We start from the raw sequence: 23,193 nt of genomic DNA, 5'->3' as shown, positions 1-23,193 counted from the left end.
AAGTTCCTGCAGACGGAGATCAGATTTATAGACATCAAACAATACAAACCCTGTATTATTCTATATTGACTACAACTTATAAACAAAGAAGCCTAGAGGAAAGAAAGATTCAGAATTAAACAGATTCCTTCATTCAATGAATGCTTCCTAAGAACTTGATATGTGACAAGCACTGGTAACCACAAAGTCAAAGCAGCATGTTAACAGAACTCCTCCAGCCACTCGGGAGGCTGAGGCAGGAGAATGGCGTGTACCCGGGAGGTGGAGCTTGCAGTGAGCCGAGATTGCGCCACTGCAATCCAGCCTGGGCGACAGAGCGAGACTCCGTCTCAAAAAAAAAAAAAAAAAACAAAACAAAAAAAAACAAAAAAAACAACAGAACTCCTACCTATAGAGCTCACAATCCTGTGTGAGTGTAGAAATGGCAATAAACAAGTAAACGTGTATGTCAGATGGTGATAACTGATTTAGAGAAAAATAAGCATTTTCAGGAAGAAAAGAGGTTCCAGGGTGGTGTTTTATACTGGGTAGTCACTGCATGTAAGTCTAATCAGAAAACATTTAATAGAAAAGACAGAACTTGAACTAGGCTTTGAGCTAGATTTTGAGTTAAACTGTAAATTGCTGGACTCATGAAATCCTTAGCTTGCTTCATACAAACCAAACATAGATGTTTACTGTCACCTGGCTATCTACCTAAAGCCATCATAGGTGGCCTTTATTCTCATAAAATGACAAAGATATATATAGCCTAACTCCTAATATTACAAACTCAGACACCTGATTTTGTAAGCATACTGAGACTAGATGTCCTCTTAGGGACAAACTTAGTAATCAAGCTCATAGCTACTGACATATAAACCAGAATGCAAATTTATTACTTTAAAATGATTATTATTAGCTGTCAATTAGTGTAGAAAGCATGGGGATTAACAAATAATACAAACTTTTCCTTAGGAAAGCTAAATCAAAATATTACTTGATAAACACAAATGATGTAAAATTGGGGAATAATAAGCCCAAGAATACTAGAATAGGGTTTCTTCTACCTCAGTGTTTTGGCTTTTTGTTTTGTTTTGTTTTGAGACAGAGTTTGGCTCTGTCACCCAGGATGGAGTGCCGTGAGGAGATCACAGCTCACTGCAGCCTCAACCTCCGTGCTCAAGCAATTTACCCACTTCACCCTCTGGAGTAGCTGAGACCACAGGCACACACCGCCCACCCAACTAATTCCTCCAACAGTGTTTAAATCAGCAATGTCAACTTCTGGCTCTTCGGACCTCTCTTTTCCATATCTAGAGCCTAAAAAGAACTTCTTTTTTCTTTCCTTCTAAACTCAAAAAAGGAGTAAATACAACTGATTAGATATCTAATTACTAAATTCAATTATATTTTGGTGCCATCCCTCAAATTCCTTAAGTATGTACTTGACATCCAGTTAACTTATAACTGATAAATTGTTAATTTATCCAAAAATATTTCATTTATTCTGGACACAGTTAAACATAATCCTTGTTAGAATAAACTATAAATCTCAGTGAACCACCTTATTTCCAACTTTTTAGGGATCATATACTTGTTTCCATATCCCTCCAATGTCTTAATGCATATATTCTATGTAGATCAACATACTTATATTTATTCCATCTACATATTAACTGCTAAATCCATCATAGCACAGTTGTTTTTGAATTATAAAAAATTATTTTAAACGACAACAGCAATATAATGAAGACAAAGATGCATATGTGAGCATAATATATTTTAGTACAACTAAGAACATCTTTCATGTAATGAAGTATCCATATAGAGGAACAATGAGCAACATGAATAGGTGACAAATAAGAAATGACATTTGTAATTGACGGGGAAGTGTAACAATTTCTGAGAAGTGTAATAACGCAGTGAAAGCCATGTTTAAAGATGATAAAATGGCCGGACATGGTGGCTCACACCTGTAATCCCAGCACTTTGGAAGGCCGAGACAGGCGGATCATTTGGGGTCAGGAGTTCAAGACCAGCCTGACCAACATGGTGAAACCCTGTCTCTACTCAAAATACACTGTACTCCAGCTGGGAGACAGAGCGCAATTCCATCTCAAAAATAAATAAATAAATAAATAAAATAAAATATGATAACAATTTATTACAATGGCTAGAAATCAGTAATGTTATGAGATACTGCCTATAAAGCCTAACATGAAATACTGAAGGTCCACATCAAACTGGTGGAGGCTGGACAGACATTGGACACTGACACATTCCTTAAAATACCAGGAGCTGGGCCAGGCGCAGTGGCTCACGCCTGTAATCCCAGCACTTTGGGAGGCCGAGGCAGGCAGATCACCTGAGGTCACGAGTTCGAGACCAGCCTGACCAACATGGCGAAACCCGGTCTCTACTAAAAATACAAAATCAGCCGAGCATGGTGGTGGGTGCCTACAAGTGCCTACAATCTCAGCTAATCAGGATGCTGAGGCAGGAGAATCACTTGAACCCAGGAAGCAGAGGTTGCAATGAGCCGAGATCGTGCCATTGCACTCCAGCCTGGGCAACAAGAGTGAAACTCCGTCTCAAGACAAAAAACAAAAAAAACCAGGGGCTGGGCATGGTGGCTCATGCCTGATATCCCAGCAGTTTGGGACACCGAGGCAGGAAGATTGCTTGAGTCCAGGAGTTTGAGATTAGCCTAGGCAACACAGTGAGACCCCATCTCTACAAAAAATACAAAAATTAGCCCAGTATGGTGGCACCCACCTGTAGTCCCAGCTACTCAGGAGGCTGAGGTAGGAGAATCGCTTGAGCCCAGGAGGCTGATGCTACAGTGACCTGTGAAAGCACCACTGCACTCCAGCGTGAGCCACAGACTGAGACCTTGCCTCAAAAAAAACAAAAACAAAAACAAAAAACAGGACAGCCTACAATCTGAAAAGTGACAAGTGTTATGAGAACACAATAATAATAATATCTGGGGCTAAAACATATGTTTCTATGTAAACATGCTTCACCTTCATTCCAATACTTTGCTTTATTAATGTAAATAAGCCTACACAACTGTGGTTTTATCTGCTGAAATTCAATTTCTAAAAGGATGAAACAAATAGAGAAAGCTACTTCATTGCCATTATATGTATATTTCCCCCACTCCCAAGTAAAAGCCTTTTAGTGCTGGCAGAAGAATAAATTTGGGCTAGATATATACCTTCCAGTTACAACTAAGGAAGAAGCTCACAAAAGGTAAATGGACTTCCTAAATCACAAAGTTACGAGAAGATGTAGTGGAAGAATCCAAGTTTCAGATTTTCATTCTGCTGTCAATGCACTTTCAACTAAATTGCTTTTTAAGGACACTATATCAAGGGTACACAGAAATTTTTTTTTTTTTTTTTTGAGATGGAGTTGCGCTCTTGTTGCCCAGGCTGGAGGGCAATGGCGCAATCTTGGCTCACTGCAACCTCCACCTCCCATGTTCAAGCGATTCCTCTGCCTCGGCCTCCCAAGTAGCTGGGATTACAGACACGCGCCACCACGCCCAGCTAATTTTGTAATTTTTTAGTAGAGACAGGGTTTTCCCATGTTGGTCAGGCTTGTCTTGAACTCCTGACCTCAGGTGATCCACTTGCCTCAGCCTCCCAAAGTACTGGGATTACAGGTGTGAGCCACCATGCCTGGCCGAAATTTTTTAGAAAAGTAGTAAGGCTAGGTGCAGTGGCTCACGCCTGTAATCCCAACACTTTGGGAGGCCAAGCCAGGCGGATCACCTGAGGTCAGGAGTTTGAGGCCAGCCTGGCCAACATGGCAAAACCCCATCTCTACTAAAAATACAAAAATTAGCCAGGCATGGTGGCAAATGCCTGTAATCCCAGCTACTTTGGAGGCTGAGGCAGGAGAATCGCTTGAACCCCAAAGTTGGAGGTTGCAGTAAGCCGAGATTGTGCCATTGTACTCCAGCCTGAGCAACTAAAGCAAAACTCCATCTCAAAGAAAAAAAAAAAGAAAGAAAAGAAATATATAAAAATGCTATCCAATTTACCTTGTCACACACATAAAAAATTTGAGAGGATTAGGGGAAAAAGCTGGCAATATGTTGATAACCTTTGATTTTGCATATACTTAAAAAAGAGCTCCCACTGCAAATTCATTACAAATTGAAATGCACACATTTCATAAACGAGGTGAATAACATTATATTTATAGACATGTGATGTTTTGTCTGTATTTCCAGTTTTATTGGTGAGCACTTTGTCACGGCTGTTTCATATCAGAAGTAATTTTCTGTTCAAACAACTGAAATTTGCAACATGTACACATACATAAACGCGTAAATATGGGAACAGCTTTCATCTGAAACTAAATGTTTTCGCTTTTAGACTGTATATTTTGAGGGTGTAGAGACATGTTTTTATATCTTTGTATTCCAACTTAAATACCTGGAACATACTATAATAAATAGCTAATAAGTAGAATTATGCAAAAATGTCTAACTCAGTTTAATATGTACTTTAACTTTGCTAAAAAGAGTGCTGTTTTAATTTATCTGGGACATTTATTCTAGTTACTTTTATTAGTAAGTAAATGTACATTATATTTTAATTGTATTTCACAAGATCTAGGATTACACTATCATTTCCACAGTGGCAGTGGAACTTGTGAAAACACTGTATTCATGCACTGGAAATTATCTTCACTATTAACAGTAAAAAGCTGGCCAGGTGCCCTGGTTCAGGCCTATAATCCCAGCCCTTTGAGAGGCTGAGGTGGGAGAACTGCTTGAGACCAGGAGTTAAGACCAGCCTGGGCAACATGGTAAAACCCCGTTTCTACAAAAAATACAAAAATTAGCCAGGCTTGGTGGCATGCGCCTATAATCCCAGCTACTCAGGAGACTGAGATGGGAGAATGGCTTGAGCCTGGGAGGTTGAAACTGTAGTAAGCCATGATCGAGCCACTGAACTCCAGCCTAGGCAACAGGGAGACCTTATTTCCAAAAAAAAAAAAAAAAAAAGAAAAAAGGAAATTAAAGACTAGCATTCATCTCCTCAAAAATTCCTAAAAGGTATTTTGCAGACTATGAATAAATTCTGTTACTCATTTTTGTGACAGGATAAGCTAGCAACAGGGCCTGAACAATTATTCAGAAACTTGGGTGAATAAACAAAACTATCTCCATCAATTGAAAAAAAAAAGGATATGAACTGAAAAAGTCAACTGCGGGTCCACCATAAAAACACTTAAAAAAAAAAGAAAAATCTTGTCAGCAACAATACACTAACTTGACAAACACATAAAAACAAATCCACATATGTATATACAAATGTTCTCTGACTTAGAATGGTTCAACTCAGAATTTTTTGACTTTATGACATTGTGAAAGCAATACACATTCAGTAGAAATCGTACTGTGAATTTTGATATTTTCCCAACCTAGTGATACACCGTTGATACTCTCTTTCAATGTGGGTTAGCGGCAGTAAGCCACAGCTCCCCGTCAGCCACACTATTACAAAGGGTAAACAACAGAAATTCTATAGTTTATTGTGTTGCCTGATGATTTTGCCCAACTACAGGGTAAGTGTTCTGAGCATGTTTTTTTGTTTTGTTTTGTTTTTTGAGTCGGAGTCTCGCTCTGTCGCCCAGGCTGGAGTGCAGTGGCACAATCTAGGCTCACTGCAACCTCCGCCTCCTGGGTTCAAGAGATTCTCGTGTCTCAGCCTCCCGAGTAGCTGGGACTACAGGCACGCGCCACCACACCCAGCTAATTTTTTATATTTTTAGTAGAGACGGGGTTTCACCATGTTGGTCAGGCTGGTCTCGAACTCCTGACCTCAGGTGATCCACCTGCCCTGACCTCCCAAAGTGCTGGGACTACAGGCGTGAGCCACCATGCCCGGCCCTAAGCATGTTTAAAGGTAGGCTACGCTAAGCTATGATGTTCGGTAGGTTAAGTGTACTAAATGCATTTTCAATTTAGAATATTTTCACAACTTACAATGGTTTTTAGAATTTAACATAAGTCAAAGAACATCTGTACATGCTTAGTAAGAGAACACATGAAAACAATTCTATTTATGTAAAAGAAGAAAATGGTATCTTTCTAGTTTACCATAATGCTTTACCATTCATGTTCTACTTTTTTAAAAAAATGAAAGTATTATATATCCATGATTTTAAATTTTATTAGAATCCAAAGGTTTATTACATATAAAGAGGCAATGGCAAAGAAGGGAGAGAATCAAAGACAGTAAGAGTATATCTACATTTTCTTCCTCTTAATGTTCGCATATTTAAAATATTGAAGTCCCTACTCTCCTTTCTATTATCATTTGTTCTTTCTCTTCTTAGGATTATTTCTATTGTTTAGCCTACCTATATCTCATTTGTTCTGAAGATACTTCTACCAGATGCTAATGATCCACCTCCTTTTCACAGATAATATTCTAAAATCAAAAATTAAAACCATTTCCTCTTTAACAGTCCTCCTCTTTGTATTTCTGAAATTTGGCTTTACCTTCAATGCTCTACTAAAATGCCCAGAATAACACAGCGCTTACTCCAAAAGACTTATTGTTCTTATTTTTCCTTTCTAAAATAATTTTAGAATCTAATCATCTCACATCTCTGATATAAACTGTTCAAGGTAGGCATTCCTCTAAGGCTCTGTACAGTCAATTACTCTATGACCTGTATACTCCCCACCTACTTACTTGACTTCATTATCTTCAAGTATCACTTTCATTTTGAATCCTAAATTCATAGTAATAATTAATCTGTTTTCTAAAATATGTACTATCAATAGAAAATTTCCAATGCTAGTATCTCAAACATTTAAAATATAATATGCTAAAACAAAGTTTTTTCTCTCCTTCATTTCTTATTATTCTCCTAGACTCTGGTTTCAAACATAACACTTTTTCGCATGTGATCAGCTCATTTCTGCCTAAGCTTTCTACGTTACCTCTTGCCCTATAAAAATATGTCCAATCCTCTGTTAAAACTCTTAAACCCACTTCTCATTACTTACTTTTTTCCTATCAAATCTCAATTTTACTTACTTCAATATCCTCGTCCTACAAAATTATATGTGAAACTGCACAATTAGAATTACATTTCCAATACATTCGCTTACATGGTTTTTCATTTGCTTGCCCTATTTTTTTCACTTTTAGATTATGAGGTTTTAACTTGCGATCCAAAGATACACTTCAGGGAAGTCCACAAATCCACTGATATTCTATATAAAATTGTTCGCCTCCATTTGTTTCTAGGGTGATCCAGACGTTTTATCAGAATGTCAGAGAAGTTCAACACTTCAATAAATAAACATATATATTGAGACAGTCTTGCTCTGTTGCCCAGGCTGGAGTATAGTGGTGCAATCTCGGCTCACTATAACCTCTGCTTCCCAGGTTCAAGTGATTCTCATGCCTCAGCCTCCCAAGAAGCTGGGACCACAGGCATGTGCCACCACGCCCAACTAATTTTTCTGTATTTTTAGTAGAGATGGGGTTTCGCCATACTGGCCGGCCTGGTCTCAAACTCCTGACCCTCAAGTGATCCCTTGCCTCAGCCTCCCAAAGTGCTGGGATTACATACATGAGCCACAGCACCCGACCTTTTAACAACCAACATATCACAGATTACTGTATATTCCCAGGGTACACATACTACCCATATTCACTACATGCTCAGAAAGTAACTGCCTATTCTTCACTTAAATACTAATATGCGTATCTTAAAAACCAGTTAACTTCTTGCTTTCCACAAAAGACAATAGCCAACATTTTTCTAACATTATACCATTTACCCTAACTAAAAAACAAAACCAAACTCTATATTAACATTGACTAGATGAAGTCTAAGTTAGGCATGACATCAGACTTCTAAGTGGACCTCAAAATATGACTCCCACAAGAAAATGCAGCTTATATAAGTAAAGTAAGAAAAAGGTTCAGCTGGATAAGCCACCATATGTGTCACTAAATTCGATGTCAATTCATGATTTCTAGGAATTCCCCAAAATTTAATATGATGCACCAACTCTATATTGATATAACCAATAAGATAATTCAGATGCAGACATCTCAAGCACCATGTCAGATAATGAAAACACCTAAGTATCACCTGTGTAATGAATACTGGATCCTTATAATAATGGAGGAATAGACTGTAACTTTGGTGCCAGACTCAGTTTAACTAAATCAAGATGGCAAAGAAGGCAGAGAAAGAAATGAATGGGAAAGAGATCTAGTAATAGCTCTGTAACTTACCAATTGTGTGAGTTTAGGCCTCATTTCACCTTCCAGGTTTCTCAATTACAAAACAGAGATATCTTACGTATTACTTAAATGCCTGATAAATAGTATCAATGATGATAATTATCAATTAGATTTCAAAAAGTAATAATCATCTCTATGTTCCACTTATTTTTATAGGTTAAAGAATCACTTTTCAAATGAAAGGAATTCAAAAGAATATGCTAGGTTCAGAGTTATACATATTTAATTTTTCAACTAGCTGTATCAGGTAGAGATTTCTAACTTATGCTGTCTAGGAATACTGATCTATCACGTGAAAGGCTTAGATTCATTGTTTCTATTATCATTTCCAGTTTTAAACCATTATGCTAATTATCAGACCACAATACATATCATGAATGACAACCCATTTCTCAAAAATAAAAAAAGCAAACCTGTATATTCTATCAGCATTGCTTAAGCTTAATTTTTAGCAACAGAAATATTTCCTAAAAGAAAAACACAGTTTTTATAACACTGGCATATTATTTTTCTTTATAATATAGTAAAACATACAAAATTAATAGATTCTTAGCATTTTTCTATCTACAAATGAAAAACTGTTGACCTTTAAAAGGCATGATACAAAATTTTTAAAACAAATCACATAATACAGCTTCTTAAGAAAAACAATATCCGTTCTCCTATTTCTTGTGTATGAGAAAGGCAGGGCTGGGTGTAGTGGCTCACACTTGTAATCCCAGCACTTAGGGAGGCCAAGGCAAGAGGAGCACTTGAACTTAGGAGTTGGAGAACAGCCCAGGCAACAGGGCGCAACCTCCTCTCTACAAAAAATAAGAAAAATTAGCCAGCCATGGTGGCTGTGGTCCCAATGACTTAGGGGACTGGAGCAGAAGGGCTTGGCCTAGGAGGTTGAGGCTGCAATGACTGCACTCCAGCCTGGACAATAAAGTGAGACCCTATCTCAAAAAAAAAAAAGAGAGAGAAAGAAAGGCAAAGCACTATTACTGACCATAAATGTCTCCCAAAGCATGAATCTGAATAAAATGTTACCATCTTGTGGTAAACTCACTCACTGCTCTGCAAAAACTTCTAATTTAATTGTAATCTACATGACAATTATGAGGCAGAAACCTAGGAGCATTGCCCACATAATCATTCTTCTGTAAAAAAACGAAGAAAAGGCTTCTACACTATCTCTTCATTTGAGCACTTAAAATTGTCAGAGACTTTTACAATCCTTGCAAATGAAACATAAGGGTCATTTCACCTTGATATAATTTCTTAGTTAAATTTTGAATATTTAAATACTTACTATTTTTCCAGCAAAATATCTGTATCTATAGACAGTTTTCTAAATCCAAATACCAAAATGAAATCACAAAGCAGATCAATAAAAAAAAAATAATGTATTAGAATCAGAGGCTATTTGGTATACTGATAAAAAGAAAATAAGTAACAGAAGTGATTCACTGCACTCCTAAATAACCTTCAGAGACTGTACTGACACAAGACTTGTCACAAAATACATTAGATGCTGACCCAAGAAGAGGTGGTAGACATACTCCATTATTCTTCAGCATGTACCACTTTTTCAGTACTGTTAAATATGATTAGAATCACAAGTTTTGATGAATAAAGGAGACACACAACATGGTTTTTGCTGTTTTCTTCTGAATATAAATTTGTGTTCAATTTTAAATGACTGATGTAACTCTTTTTAGATTAGGGAAAAGACATGTAATTTGGATTTCATTTAATAAATCAAATCATACCACCTTAATATTCATTAAAATACTAATGAACACAGATGAATATAATCTATACTTCTATATGTCAGGAATACATTCCAGAGATTTTGGAGTTTTAAAAAATTATCTATTTTGTTGTTAAATCTTGTTCCACCGGGTACTTTGGGAGGTCTAGGCAGGTGGACAGTTTGAGCTTAGGAGTTCAAGACCCGCCTGAGCAACATGATGAAACCCTGTCTCTACAAAAAATTCAAAAATTATCCAGGCGTGGTGGTATGTGCTATAGTCCCAGCTACTCGAGAGGCTGAGTTGGGAGGATCACCTGAGCCCAAGAGGTGGAGGTTGCAGCAAGCTGAGATTGTGCCAATGCCTTCCAGCCTGGGCGACAGAGTGAGACTGTGTCTTTTGAGACACAGACTCAAACTCACTCTGTCGCCCAGGCTGGAGTGGGTGGTGTGATCTCAGCTCACTGCAACCTCCACCTCCCGGGTTCAAACGACTCTCAGGCCTCAGCCTCCCAAGTAGTGGGACTACAGGTGTGCATCACCACATCCGGCTAATTTTTGTATTCTTATTAGAGACGGGGTTTCACCATGTTGGCCAGGCTGTTCTCGAACTCCTGACCTCAGGTGATCCACCCGCCTCTGCCTCCCAAAGTGCTGGGATTACAGGTGTGAGCCACCATGCCCAGCCAAGACTCCGTCTTTAAAAAAAAAAAAAATCTTGTTCCTAACTAAGGAGTTCCAGTCCTTCACAAAAAAGAACTGACCCAGAAAAATGGAGACATTACCTCACAGGTAATAAGGTCAGACACAGCAGTCTGACAAAGTGCCTCTGAATGTTGCTATCAGAGATTGTTGTTCCAGGTCAGACACAGCAGTCTGACAAAGTGCCTCTGAATATTGCTATCAGAGAACACTACTTCAACCTGAACAATGAAAGCTGTAAGACAATCAACCTGGATACCCTGTTTAAAAATGGTGATAATGTAGGCATGGGGGCAAAGCAATGCAAAAAAAGACCTCTGCACTACCATTTGTTAAGAATATAAAGAAGTGCTTAATATTCCAGTTAAAAAGCTAAATATTCCATTTAACATTCAGTTAAAAAGAAAATTGATTCCAAATATAATTCCCCTTAAAAGTTGGCATTTTCACTGCAATGTGCAATCTGAACCATCATACTTGTTTTTTTTCTTTTGTTACGAGACAAAGTCTTATTCTGACGCCCAGGCTGGAGTGCAGTGGCGCAATCCCAGCTCACCGCAAGCTCCGCCTCCAGGGTTCAAGCCATTCTCCTGCCTCAGCCTCCCAAGTAGCTAGGATTACAGGCACCTGCCACTGCAACCAGCTAATTTTTGTATTTTTAGTACAGACAAGGTTTCACCATGTTGGCCAGGCTGTTCTTGAACTCCTGACATCAAGTGATCTGCCTGCCTCGGCATCCCAAAGTATTGAGATTACAGGCATGAAGACCACAGCGCCTGGCATAATATTTTCCTTAAAAAAAAAAACTTTGGCTGGGCACCATGGCTCACGCCTGTAATTCCAGCACTTTGGGAGGCCAACGCAGACAGATCACCTGAGGTCAGGAGTTCAAGAACAGCCTGGCCAACATGGTGAAAACCCATCTCTACTGAAAATACAAAAATTAGCTGGGTGAGGTAGCTTGTGCCTGTAGTCCCAGCTACTCGGGAGGCTGAGGCAGAAGAAACTTAAACCTGGCAGGCGGAGGCTGCGATGAGCAGAGATCGCACCACTGCACTCCAGCCTGAGTGACAGAATGAGACTCTGTCTCAAAAAAAAATAAGAAAAAAAGAAAAAAAACCACGTCTATGAAACAGAAATATCTAAAACCATCCTTAAAATTGTATTAACCATGTAATCTCAGCACTTTGGGAGGCCGAAGGCAGGAGATCACCTGAGGTTGGGAGTTCGAGACCAGCCTGGCCAACATGGTGAAACCTCGTCTCCACCAAAAATACAATTAGCTGGACATGGTGGGATGTGCCTGTAATCCCAGCTACTTGGGAGGCTGACGCAGGAGAATTGCTTGAACCTGGGAGGCAGAAGTTGCAGTGGGCCAAGATTGCACTACTGAACTCCAGCCTAGGCGACAGAGCGAGACCCTGTCTCAAAAAATAATAATTAATAAATAAAACTACTTACCCAGATTTCAATCCTAATAATATATTTGATTTTCCATTAGTTTCCACATCACAATCCCTAAAGCTATTTCCTAGGATACTTTAAAATCTATAGAATAAATAAAAAAGAAGAATCAGATAGTTAATCTAAAAAACAAAGGACAAATATTACAAAGGGTCAGCACTCACCATCTATCTCAATGACATCAACAAGGTGTTATGGCTCCTTGGTTTCACACAAATCCTATATTAGAAAACCCTGACAATCTGATATCAACTTGTGATTTTCCCTTATAGAAGAATGCAAATAAACAGAGTGTGAGCCAGGAAAAGCTAACTCCTAATTAGTGCCCACTGCATTCAACTCTAGCCCTCTTTTTTTGTTTGTTTGTTTTTTAAGACGGAGACTTGCTCTGTTGCCCCTGGAGTGCAGTTGCATGATTTTGGCTCACTGCAACCTCCGCCTCCTGTGTTCAAGCGATTCTCCTGCCTCAGCCTCCAAGTAGCTGAGATTACAGGTGCCCGCCACCACAATCAGCTAATTTTTTGTATTTTTAGTAGAGGGGAGTTTCACCATGTTGGCCAGGCTCGTCTCGAGCTCCTGACCTCAGGTGATCCGCCCACCTTGGCCTCCCAAAGTGCTGGGATTACAGGCGTTGAGCCACCATGCCTGGCCAACTCTAGCCCTCTTAACTTCCAAGTTAAGAAATGCTTTGTAAAATCATAAAACTCCACCATTGAGACCAGGCATGGGCACCACTGAGACCGGGCACTTGAGACCAGCCCGGTCAATATGGTGAAACCCCATGTCTACTGAAAATATAAAAATTAGCCGGGCGTGGTGGCGCACGCCTGTAGTACCAGCTACTCGGGAGGCTGAGGCAGGAGAATTGCTTGAAACTGGGAGGCAGACCTTGCAGTGAGCCGAGGTCGTGCCACTGTACTCTAACCTGGGTGACAGAGTGAGCCTCTGTCAGAAGGAAAGACAGGAGAAGGGAGAAGGGAGCAGAGAGCAGAGAGCAGAGAGCAGAGCAGAGCAGAGAAGAGAGAAGGAAAAGAAAAGAAAAAATCCGCTACTGTTCCTCACAGTAATCCACTAACAGTGGCAGTCCTGTTCCTTGGGGAAGCCTCATATAGATTACGGATTCCGTCATTCTTCCTACCACTTGAGGAAGAGCAAGCTGATGAGCCAGAAAATGTGTGATCATGCTCTCATGCCCTTTTCTCCCAGAGGTAAGGTATATTTAGTGACATTCTGTAGTTATTACTAAGTAAGAAATCTCTTCACAAAGTATTTGATAATTTAAAATTGTAAACTAAAACCACTTCATATTCATTGTCTTAATCACCATAAAAATCTCAAGATGAAGATGTGGCAAGTAAAACTATAAGAGGTTAAATAACATACAAGTTCATAATCTTCATAAAGAAAGCTGGGACTAAAATCCATGTCAGCTGACCACTAACCCAAGTTTTCTTTTCACAGAGGTAAGAATGAAAGACCAACATAAACAAACAGAAATACTATTTCTAAAGAGTTTATCTGGAGCTCTTTAGAGCAGATCTGAATATCATCGGTTTTAAGAGACAGAGTCTCACTTTGTCACCCAGGCTGGAGTGCACTGGTGCAATCAGATCTCACTGCAGCCTCAAGCTCCTGGGCTCAAGCCGTCCTCCTGCCTCAGCCTTCCAAGTAGCTGGGACTACAAACGTGCACCACCATGCCCAGCTTATTTAAAAAATTCTTGTAAGATGGAGTTTCACCATGTTTCCCAGGTTGCTCTTGAACTCTTAGCCTCAAGAAATTATTCCATCTCAGCCTCCCAAAGTGCTGGGATTACAGGCATGAGCCACCATTCTCAGCCCTTGATTTGGATTTTAATGATTTGTTTTGTTATTGTTGGCTGGCTGTTTTTAGAACTTTTCAGATAAAATTTAAGTAGGCACCACTAAGATAGACCTAGATATAGTGGCATCATTTCAAGGAAGCTTAAGGGCTGACTACACATGCTACATTAGCCACTACAAACTTTAAACATTTTGAATAATCAAATATCTTTCTGCTCCTTAGCTTTTTTTTTTTTGAGATAGAGTTTCGCTCTTGTTACCCAGGCTGGAGTGCAATGGTGCAATCTCAGCTCACCGCAACCTCTGCCTCCTGGGTTCAAGCGATTCTCCTACCTCAGCCTTTCAAGTGGCTGGGATTACAAGCATGTGCCACCACGCCCAGCAAATTTTGTGTTTTTAGTAGAGACGGGGTTTACTCCATGTTGCTCTGGCTGGTCTTGAACTCTCGACCTCAGGTGATCTACCCACCTCAGCCTCCCAAAGTGCTGGGATTACAGGCGTCGTGAGCCACTGCGCCCAGCCTTTAGTTTAATTCTTCATCTTGTGTAGTACGAAAGATTATTGTTTCACTTTATGAAGATGTGAGAATGAGCAAATATGTTTTCTTCATCCCAAGAGGCCCCTTGTTTATGGTAAAAAAAACAAAAAATATATTTCTATTACCATTCTACAAGCTGATACATATACCACTTTACCACTTGCCTAATAGATCTAGCCAGCCCAACAGGGAGAGGATGGTACTGTATACACCAATGTAAAGGAGCAAAATAAGAGATTCACTGAAGAGACTTACTGCACTAAGGCAAATACAGACATCTTAGGAAACAGTGCTGTAAGCAATTATATACTAGCTATATCCCGTATTTTTCTTTAAACCATTTCTCATTCTTAGACATAAGATCAAGAAAAGTGAGGGTGATTAAAAAAACAGAGCTTCAACTAAACCTTGAAAAAATAACACTTGCATATACACGGTATGAGAAAATGGTGGAGGAATGAACAAAACACACTGCAGGCTGAGATAATGACTAGACTAGACGCAAAAACAAGAAATACATTAAGTATATAGGTTGAGGCCAGGTGTGCTGGTTCACGCCTGTAATCCCAGCACTTTCAGAGGCAGAGATGGGAGGATCGCTTGAGTCAGGGACTTCAAGACCAGCCTGGGCAACATAGTGAGACCACTATCTCTAATTAAAAAAAAAAAAATTAAATGTAGGCCAGGCACAGTGGCTCGCGCCTATAATCCCAGCACTTTGGGAGGTCAAGGCAGGTGGATCACTTGAGGTCAGGAGTTCGAGACCAGCCTGGACAACATAGTGAAACCACGTCTCTACTAAAAATACAAAAATTAGCCGGATGTGGTCTCACAAACATTTTGTACCAGTAGCTCACATTCACTGCAGAGAAGCTGGACTGAATGATGACTGCAAGATTTTCTTATTCCTTAACAACTGTTCTAATTATCCTTCAGCTGAAATTCTCATTATAGGCATGCACCTGTAGTCCCTGTAGTCCCAGCTACTTGAGAGGCTGAGGCAGGAGAAATGCTTGAACCCAGGAGGCAGAGGTTGCAGTGAGCTGAGATAGCGCCACTGCACTCCAGCCTGGGTGACAGAGCGAGACTTCATCTCAATAAATAAATAAATAATAAGTAAATTACACATATATAGCTTGGGCATCCCTAATCTGAAAATCTGATGTCTGAGCACCAAAATGACACCACAAGTGGAAATTTCCACACTTGACCTCATGTGACAATTCACAGACAAAATGCAGGCATACAACACACAGTTTATTCAGCAATCCTGAGGGAAAAAAGACCCTCTCAGCCCCCTTTAGCTGCAATATATCTTTTCTGAATACGCCCAGATTACCCCACACATGTGTGCACATAAAGTTGGCCAAAATGGCACATACACAGGCAGGACATGACAATGGCAGGCTCCACATGGAGCCAACACCTATGTGCGTTGCTCACTGTGTGTGTGTGGTTTTTTGTTTTTTTTACTTATTCTCTGCTCTGTGGTGTAAAGATACTATTGAAAATGTCAAAAAGTCCTTCAGATATTCCTATGGGTAACGGTTATTAAAAAAAAGAGAAGGCATTTATGTTTATATCACAGAAAGTCAAGTTGTTAGAGAAACTGGACAGCAGTGTAACCGTAACATGTCTTACACAACAGTATGGTGCTTGCATGACCACCATATATTAATATAACATGAAGAAACAAAAGGATAGGCCAGGCGCCGTGGCTCACACCTGTAATCCCAGCACTTTGGGAGGCCAAGGCAGGTGGATCACCTGAAGTCAGGAGTTTGAGACTAGCCTGGCCAACATGGTGAAGCTCCATCTCTACTAAAAATACAAAAATTGGCTAGGCGTGGTGGCAGCCACCTGAAATCCCAGCTACTTGGGAGGCTGAGGCAGGAGAATCGCTTGAACCCAGGAGATGGAGGTTGCAGTGAGTTGAAATCGCGCCACTGCACTCCAGCCTGGGCAACAAGAGCAAGACTCCGTCTTAAAAAAAAAGTAGAAGAAACAAAAGATAGTTACATACTGAAACTGATAAACAGAAGTTAGTGAGAAATGCTGTACAAAGCTAAAAATGAAGATCTCAACTGTGTATTAAAAGAATGAATCCAACAGTGTCACAGTGAACAAATGCCACTTAATGGTATTCTGATCATGACACAAGCAAATATCCATCAGGATGAGCTGAAAAACTGAAGGGAACTATAAATATTCAATAGGTGGGTTGCACAAATTTATGAAAAGGCACAGCATTGCATTTTTAAAGGTTTGTGGTGATAAAGCATCTGCTGATCATGAAGCAGTAGAGAAATTCATTGACAAATTTGCCAAGGTCATTGCTTATGAAAATCTGACACCAGAACAAATCTATAATACTGATGAAACATCAATGTTGTGGCGTTATTGCCCTAGAAAGACACTGACTACAGCTGATGAGACAGCCTCTACAGGAATTAAGGATGGCAAGGACAGAATAACTGTGTTGGGATACGTTAATACAATATGCATACATAAATGTACACTTCCTATGATAGGCAAAAGCTTGTGTCCTCCCTGTTCTCGAGGAGTGAATTTCTTACAAGCCCATATTAAGCTAATGAAAACGCATGGGACATCTTTTCTGATTGGTTTCACAAACATGCTGTATCAGTAGCTCATGTTCACTGCAGAGAAGCTGGACAGAATGATGACTGCAAGATTTTCTTATTCCTTGACAACTGTTCTAATTATCCTTCAGCTGAAATTCTCAATAAAAATAATGTTCGTGCCATGTACTTTCCCCCAAATATGACTTCATTAATTCAGCCATGTGACCAGGGTATCCTTAGATCAATAACGAGTAAATATAAACACACTTTCTTGAACGACATGCTAACAGCAGTAAAACAGAACTGTAGGTGTAGAAGGTTTTCAAAAAAGGTGAAGATGCCACATACGCTGTTGCCAACGCTTTGAACACAGTTACTAATGATGCAGTTATGTGTGCCTGTAACTATATTCAGTGATGATGGTGAACAAATGGTGACTTTGAAGAATTCTGTATGTCAAGTGAGAAAAAAGTTTCCAACCTTCTTACATATGCAAAAAAAATTCCATCACAGTCCATCAGTAAGCTATAGGAAGTAGATAACGAAGAAGACTTTGACACTGATAATGATATTCCAATTGTTCATTCATTAACCAATAGTGAAATAGCCAAAATGGTTCTGAGTCAAAGTGATTATAATAAGTGACAATGAAGATGACATTGTTAAACACTGCAGGAAAAAGTGCCTATGCATGACATGATAAAAATGTGTGATGGGCTTACTGAAGGACTAAAGCATTGTGCATTCATAACAGAAGAAGAAATCATGTCAGTTTATAAAATCAAAGAGAGACCTCTAAGACAAAAACCATTGTTAATGAGGCAGATGACACTGGGGAAAACATTTTTAAAAGCCATCTAGCAGAATACCTCCTCATCACAAATTATTAAAGTCCTCATCACTAGAGGACCCATTTCCTGGTCCTCAAATCCTTCTAAGCTTTCTTCTCACCTAAAAGAAATACAATGTACAGTAACCTTTTAATCAAAACACAGCATCAGAGGTGGGAGACTGAAAGCCTGTTGTCTGTTGTTGCTATTAATATCTGATACAGGTATTCTGGTAATGCTACTGTGCTGATTAGTTACAGTGAACACATTATTTCTTCACTGTACTAATGATATTTCATATTTTTACTGTTCAGTAGTTATGTGTGAATAAATATAAGAAAATGATTACTTATCAATAGCATATAATTTCAGATTCAAAAATGGTGACAACCATGACTGTCCACGTGGGTGGCTGCAATAGTGATAATTTTGCTTTCTAATGTACACAAACTTTGTTTAATGCACACAATTATTTAAAGTATTATTTAAAATTACCTTCAGGCTATGTATATAAGGTGTATACAAAATATAAACAAACTTTGTGTTTAGACTTGGGTCACCTCCGCAATATCTCAAGTATATGAAAATATTCCAAAACCTGAAAAAATCCAAAATCCAAAACACTTCCAGCCCCAAGCATTGTGGATAAGGATACTCAACCTGCATTAAAAAAAATAACTGATTTTGGCCAGGCACAGTGGCTCATGTCTGCAATCCCAGCACTTTGGGAGGCCAAGATAGGCAGACCGCTTGAGCTCAGGAATTAAAGCCTAGCCTGGACAACATGGCAAAACCCTGTCTCTACAAAAAATTTTTTTAAAAATTGGCTGGGTGTGGTGGCACACACCTGTAGTCCCAGCTCCTCGGGAGGCTGAGGCAGGAGAATTGCTTCAGCCCAGAAAGTGGAGGACACAGTGAGACAAGATCATACCATTACATTTTAGCCTGGGTGACAAGAGTGAAACTCCATCTCAAAAAAACAAAACAAAACAAACAAAAAAACAAAAAAAACCCAGATTTTAATTTATGCTAACACATGGACTAATGAAGTACATATAGCCTAGGTTGGCTGGTGACTTCATTTGTTTTTCTGGTATCATTAATAAAGCACATACACATACATACAATATATACATAAAAAGATTTTGTCAATATATATACCTTACATCACTGCTTCTACTCTGATCATCTTAGCTTGAATGTAAAATGTGAAACTAAAGTACAGTCATGTGCTGAATAATGACATTTCAGTCAACAACCGACCACATATGAAGGCAGTGCCATAAAATTACAATGGAACTGAAAAATTCCTATCTGGTGACACTGCACAGCCATTATAACACTGTACTGCAATTATTTTTAAAAAAATAAATTTAGTGGGCCAGGCGTAATGGCTCACGACTGTAATCCCATAACTTTGGGAGGCGGAGGTGGGTGGATCACTGGAGCTCAGCAGTTCAAGACGAGCCTGGGTAACGTGGCAAAACCCTATCTCTACAAAAATTACAAAAATTAGCCATGTGTGGTGGTGTGTGCCTGTACTCCCAGCTACTTAGGAGGCTGAGGTGGGAGGATCACTTGGGCCCGGGAGGTCAAGCATGCAGTGAGCCAAGACAGCAACACTACACTCCAGCCCGGGCAGCAGACAGAGACCCTGTCTCAAGAAACAAAACCAAACAAAACCAATATAGCATAGCCTAGGTACACAACATTTATAAATTCTATGGTAGTGTACAGTAACATTCTAGGCCTTCACATTCTCTTCCCACTCATTCACTGACATGCCTACAGCAACTTCCAGTTTTGCAAGCTCCATTCATGGTAAGTAACCTGTACAGTATTTCCTTTACCTTTTATATCATATTTTTTTGTATCTTTTCTATGTTTAGATACACAAATACTTACCATTGTGTTACAACTGCCTAAAATATTCAGTACAGTAACATGCTATACAGGTTTGTAGCCTCAGAACAACAGGCCATACCATATAGCCTAAGTATATACTAGTAATGGGGTTTGTGGGGTTTGTGTAAGAACACTCTGTGGTGTTTACACAACAAAGAAATCACCTAAGGACACATTTCTCAGAATGTATCCCCTCCATTAAGTGATGCATGGCTATTCATAAAAGAGAACTGAAAAAAACCTTTGTGATCACAGCAATGAGTTCTTAGGTATGACACCAAAATCTGACCCATGAAAGAAATAAAAACATAAACTTCATAATAATAAAGATCTTTTGCTACAGACCGGTAGAAGGCCATGCATCTGAAAGAGGACATATATTATTCAAAGTTGAAAAGAAACCATTACAACTTAAAAATAAGAAAAACAACAAAAATGATTTAAACAAGCATGTCTCCAAAAAATATAGACGGTAAAAAAGTTCACCAATAGTATTCAACACTTATTACCACAAGGAAAAAAAAAATTAAATCAATGCCGTACCACTACATATCTAACAGTATGCCTATAAAAAATAAAAGTCAACCCTAATAATACCAAGTTCTGGTGAGGATGCAGATCAACTGGAACTCTCAAACATTTCAAGTGGGAATGAAACATAGTACAGCTACTCTGGACAACAGTTTGGCAGCTGCTATTTATAAAATTAAATATACTCTTACCATATAATCCAGCAATGCCCCTCCTAGATATCTGCTCAAATAAAATAAAAATGTATGTTCACACAAAAATCTGTATATGTATGTTTTTAGGAGCATGATTCAAAATCACTCAAAAGTAGAATGGGTATCTGTTAGCAGGTGAATGGATAATCTAATCGTGGTATATCCATACAACAGAATACTCATTAATAAAAGGAACAAACTGGCTGGGCGCAATGGCTAACGCCTGTAATCCCAATACTTTGTGAGGCCGAGGCGGGCGGATCACCTGAGGTCAGGAGTTCAAGACCAGCCTGGCCAACATGGTGAAACCCTGTCTCTACTAAAGATACAAAAATTAGCCAGGCGTGGTGGCAGGCACCTGTAATCCCAGCTACTCGGGAAGCTAAGGAAGGAGAATCGCTTGAACTCGGGAGGCGGGAGGTTGCAGTGAGCCAAGATTGTGCCATTGCACTGCAGCCTGGGGAACAAGAGCGAGACTTCGTCTCAAAAAAAAAGGTAACAAACTACCAATCTATGGAATAGCATGAATGAATCTCAAAATTAATGAATGAAAGAAAGAAGCCAGCTTCGAAAGGTTATATACTTTATCATTACATTTATACAATGATCTGAAAAATGCAGAAACTAGCCAGAGGTTAGGAGTAGGGAGACAACTACAAGGGGGCAGCACAGGAACATTTTTAAGGTGAGAGAACTATTTTGTATCTTGATTGTGGCAGTCGTTACCTGAGTCTATGAATTTGCCCAAACTCACAAAATTGTACATGGTAAAATAAATGAATTTTAGTGTACATACGTTTTTATAAAACCAGTAATTTTTTTTTTCCAGAAATCATACTCAAGTACTAAGTAAAGCACGGTCTTTAACTCAGTACTAATTAAAGGAGACAGGGAAAAAGGTATACACAGAATAAAAGGAAACAGACCCAACTCTTAACCGAGGTTAACTTTAAAAAAAAATTAAGGATGATTTATTTTACTCCTTATGACTTTCTGTGTTTTTCACAAATCACGCAGCAGATATTTTTAAATTTTATAATCAGTAAATGGGGTCTCACTATCTTGCCCAGGCTGGAATGCAGTGGTGCAATTATAGAACACTATAGCCTTGAACTCCTGGCCTCAAGAGATTCTCCTACCTTAGTCACCCAAGTAGCTGGGACTACAGCTGTGTGCTACTCTGCCCACTGGGAAATGAATCATTTTTTAAAAGTGTGATTAGATACTACAAGTTACAGAGATTTCTCTGAGTAGCTGAGAAGCAACTAAAATAAAGCCATGAAAAGGGGAAACATAAGATAAATGAAGAGGAGGCTCTAAAGCCTATGAGTGACACTAGTTTTGTTAAATCAAAATCTGGCCTGAAACAGCCCTAAAGCATACTTGGGTTCTTTTGTATGAACTGCAACCTAACTTATTAGGTAAGCAAATTCTCAGCAATACGCTTCTGTAACAATAGCTAAATCTCAGCCAACCACAGCAGCCATACTTCAGTCACTCATGAATAACCAACTGTTCAAACCATGTTCATTTTGCCAAATAAAGCAAATAAACTGTAACCAATTCACTTCTGTACCTCATACTTCCATTTTCTATACATCACTTTTCTTTTTCTGTCTGTAAATTCTCTAAGACCATGCAGCAGTACCACAGCCTCTCTGAATCTGCTCTAAGGGCTACCCAATTTGTGGATCATTTTTCCTTGCTCAGTTAAATTAGAAAATTTGTCTGAAAAGTTTTTCTTTTAACAGTCTATTGGTCTATCTACTTTGCTACTATTTTTAAGGACTTACCGTATCATTCAGTGTCATACCATAATTTAGCGCAACTAAGATATCATTTTAAAAGGCAGTTTTAAAATTCATCTGCTAATGAGTAACACAGTTTTGGGAAAAAGTGAAAGTCCTATAATTTCAGGACTTAGGTCCCCCTATAGCCCCGGCCCTCCATGATATATATTTTCACACCAGAAGTAAAGTTGGCCCCTCAGGGATGACATTTTTAATGAGCTTTTACTATTCTGCAGTATAGAACAAATGAAAAGAATTTTTTCTTTTTTTTTTTTTTTTTTTTTTTTGAGACGGAGTCTCAATCTGTCACCCAGGCTGGAGGAGTGTCATGATCTCAGCTCACTGCAACCTCCACCTCCCAAGTTCAAGCGATTCTCCTGTCTCAGCCTCCCAAGTAGCTAAGAGTACAGGCACCTGCCACCATGCTTGGCTGATTTTTGTATTTTTGTCAACTCCAACTTTATGCCTCCTTGTAAAAATTTTTCAATAAAGAAATTACGGGCCAGGCATGGTGGCTCACACCTGTAATCTCAGCACTTTGGGAGGCCGAGGCGGGTGGATCACAAAGTCAGGAATTCCAGACCAGCCTGCCCAGGATGGTGAAACCCCGACTCTACTAAAAAGACAAAAAAAATTAGCCAGGCATGGTGATGCACGCCTGTAGTCCCAGCTACTTGGGAGGCTGAGGCAGGAGAATTGTTGAACCCAGCAGGTGGAAGCTGCAGCGAGCCAAGACTGCGCCACTGCACTCCAGCTTGGGCGACAGAGCGAGAGTCCATCTCAAAAAAAGAAAGAAAAAGAAAAAAAGAAATTACAGGCC

General features: G+C 39.3%; 1 protein-coding gene across 6 annotated transcripts in view; it reads right to left on the bottom strand.

Annotated features, from left to right (window-relative positions):
- The window catches only part of JMJD1C (jumonji domain containing 1C), a 361,700-nt gene that overhangs the window by 160,574 nt on the left and 177,933 nt on the right, over window positions 1–23,193 (bottom strand). Inside the window, exon 1 of one of the 6 annotated variants that reach the window (XM_063669936.1) lies at window positions 12,175–12,261. The exons of the other annotated variants lie outside the window; for them this stretch is intronic. The gene's annotated coding sequence lies outside the window, so the exon portion shown is untranslated. Of the gene's footprint in view, window positions 1–12,174; window positions 12,262–23,193 lie in introns of those variants that run through there. 6 annotated transcript variants of the gene reach the window in all.

Source organism: Pongo pygmaeus, chromosome 8 (assembly GCF_028885625.2).
Source record: "Pongo pygmaeus isolate AG05252 chromosome 8, NHGRI_mPonPyg2-v2.0_pri, whole genome shotgun sequence".
Lineage (NCBI taxonomy): Eukaryota > Metazoa > Chordata > Mammalia > Primates > Hominidae > Pongo > Pongo pygmaeus.
This window is presented reverse-complemented; position numbering and strand designations above follow the sequence as displayed.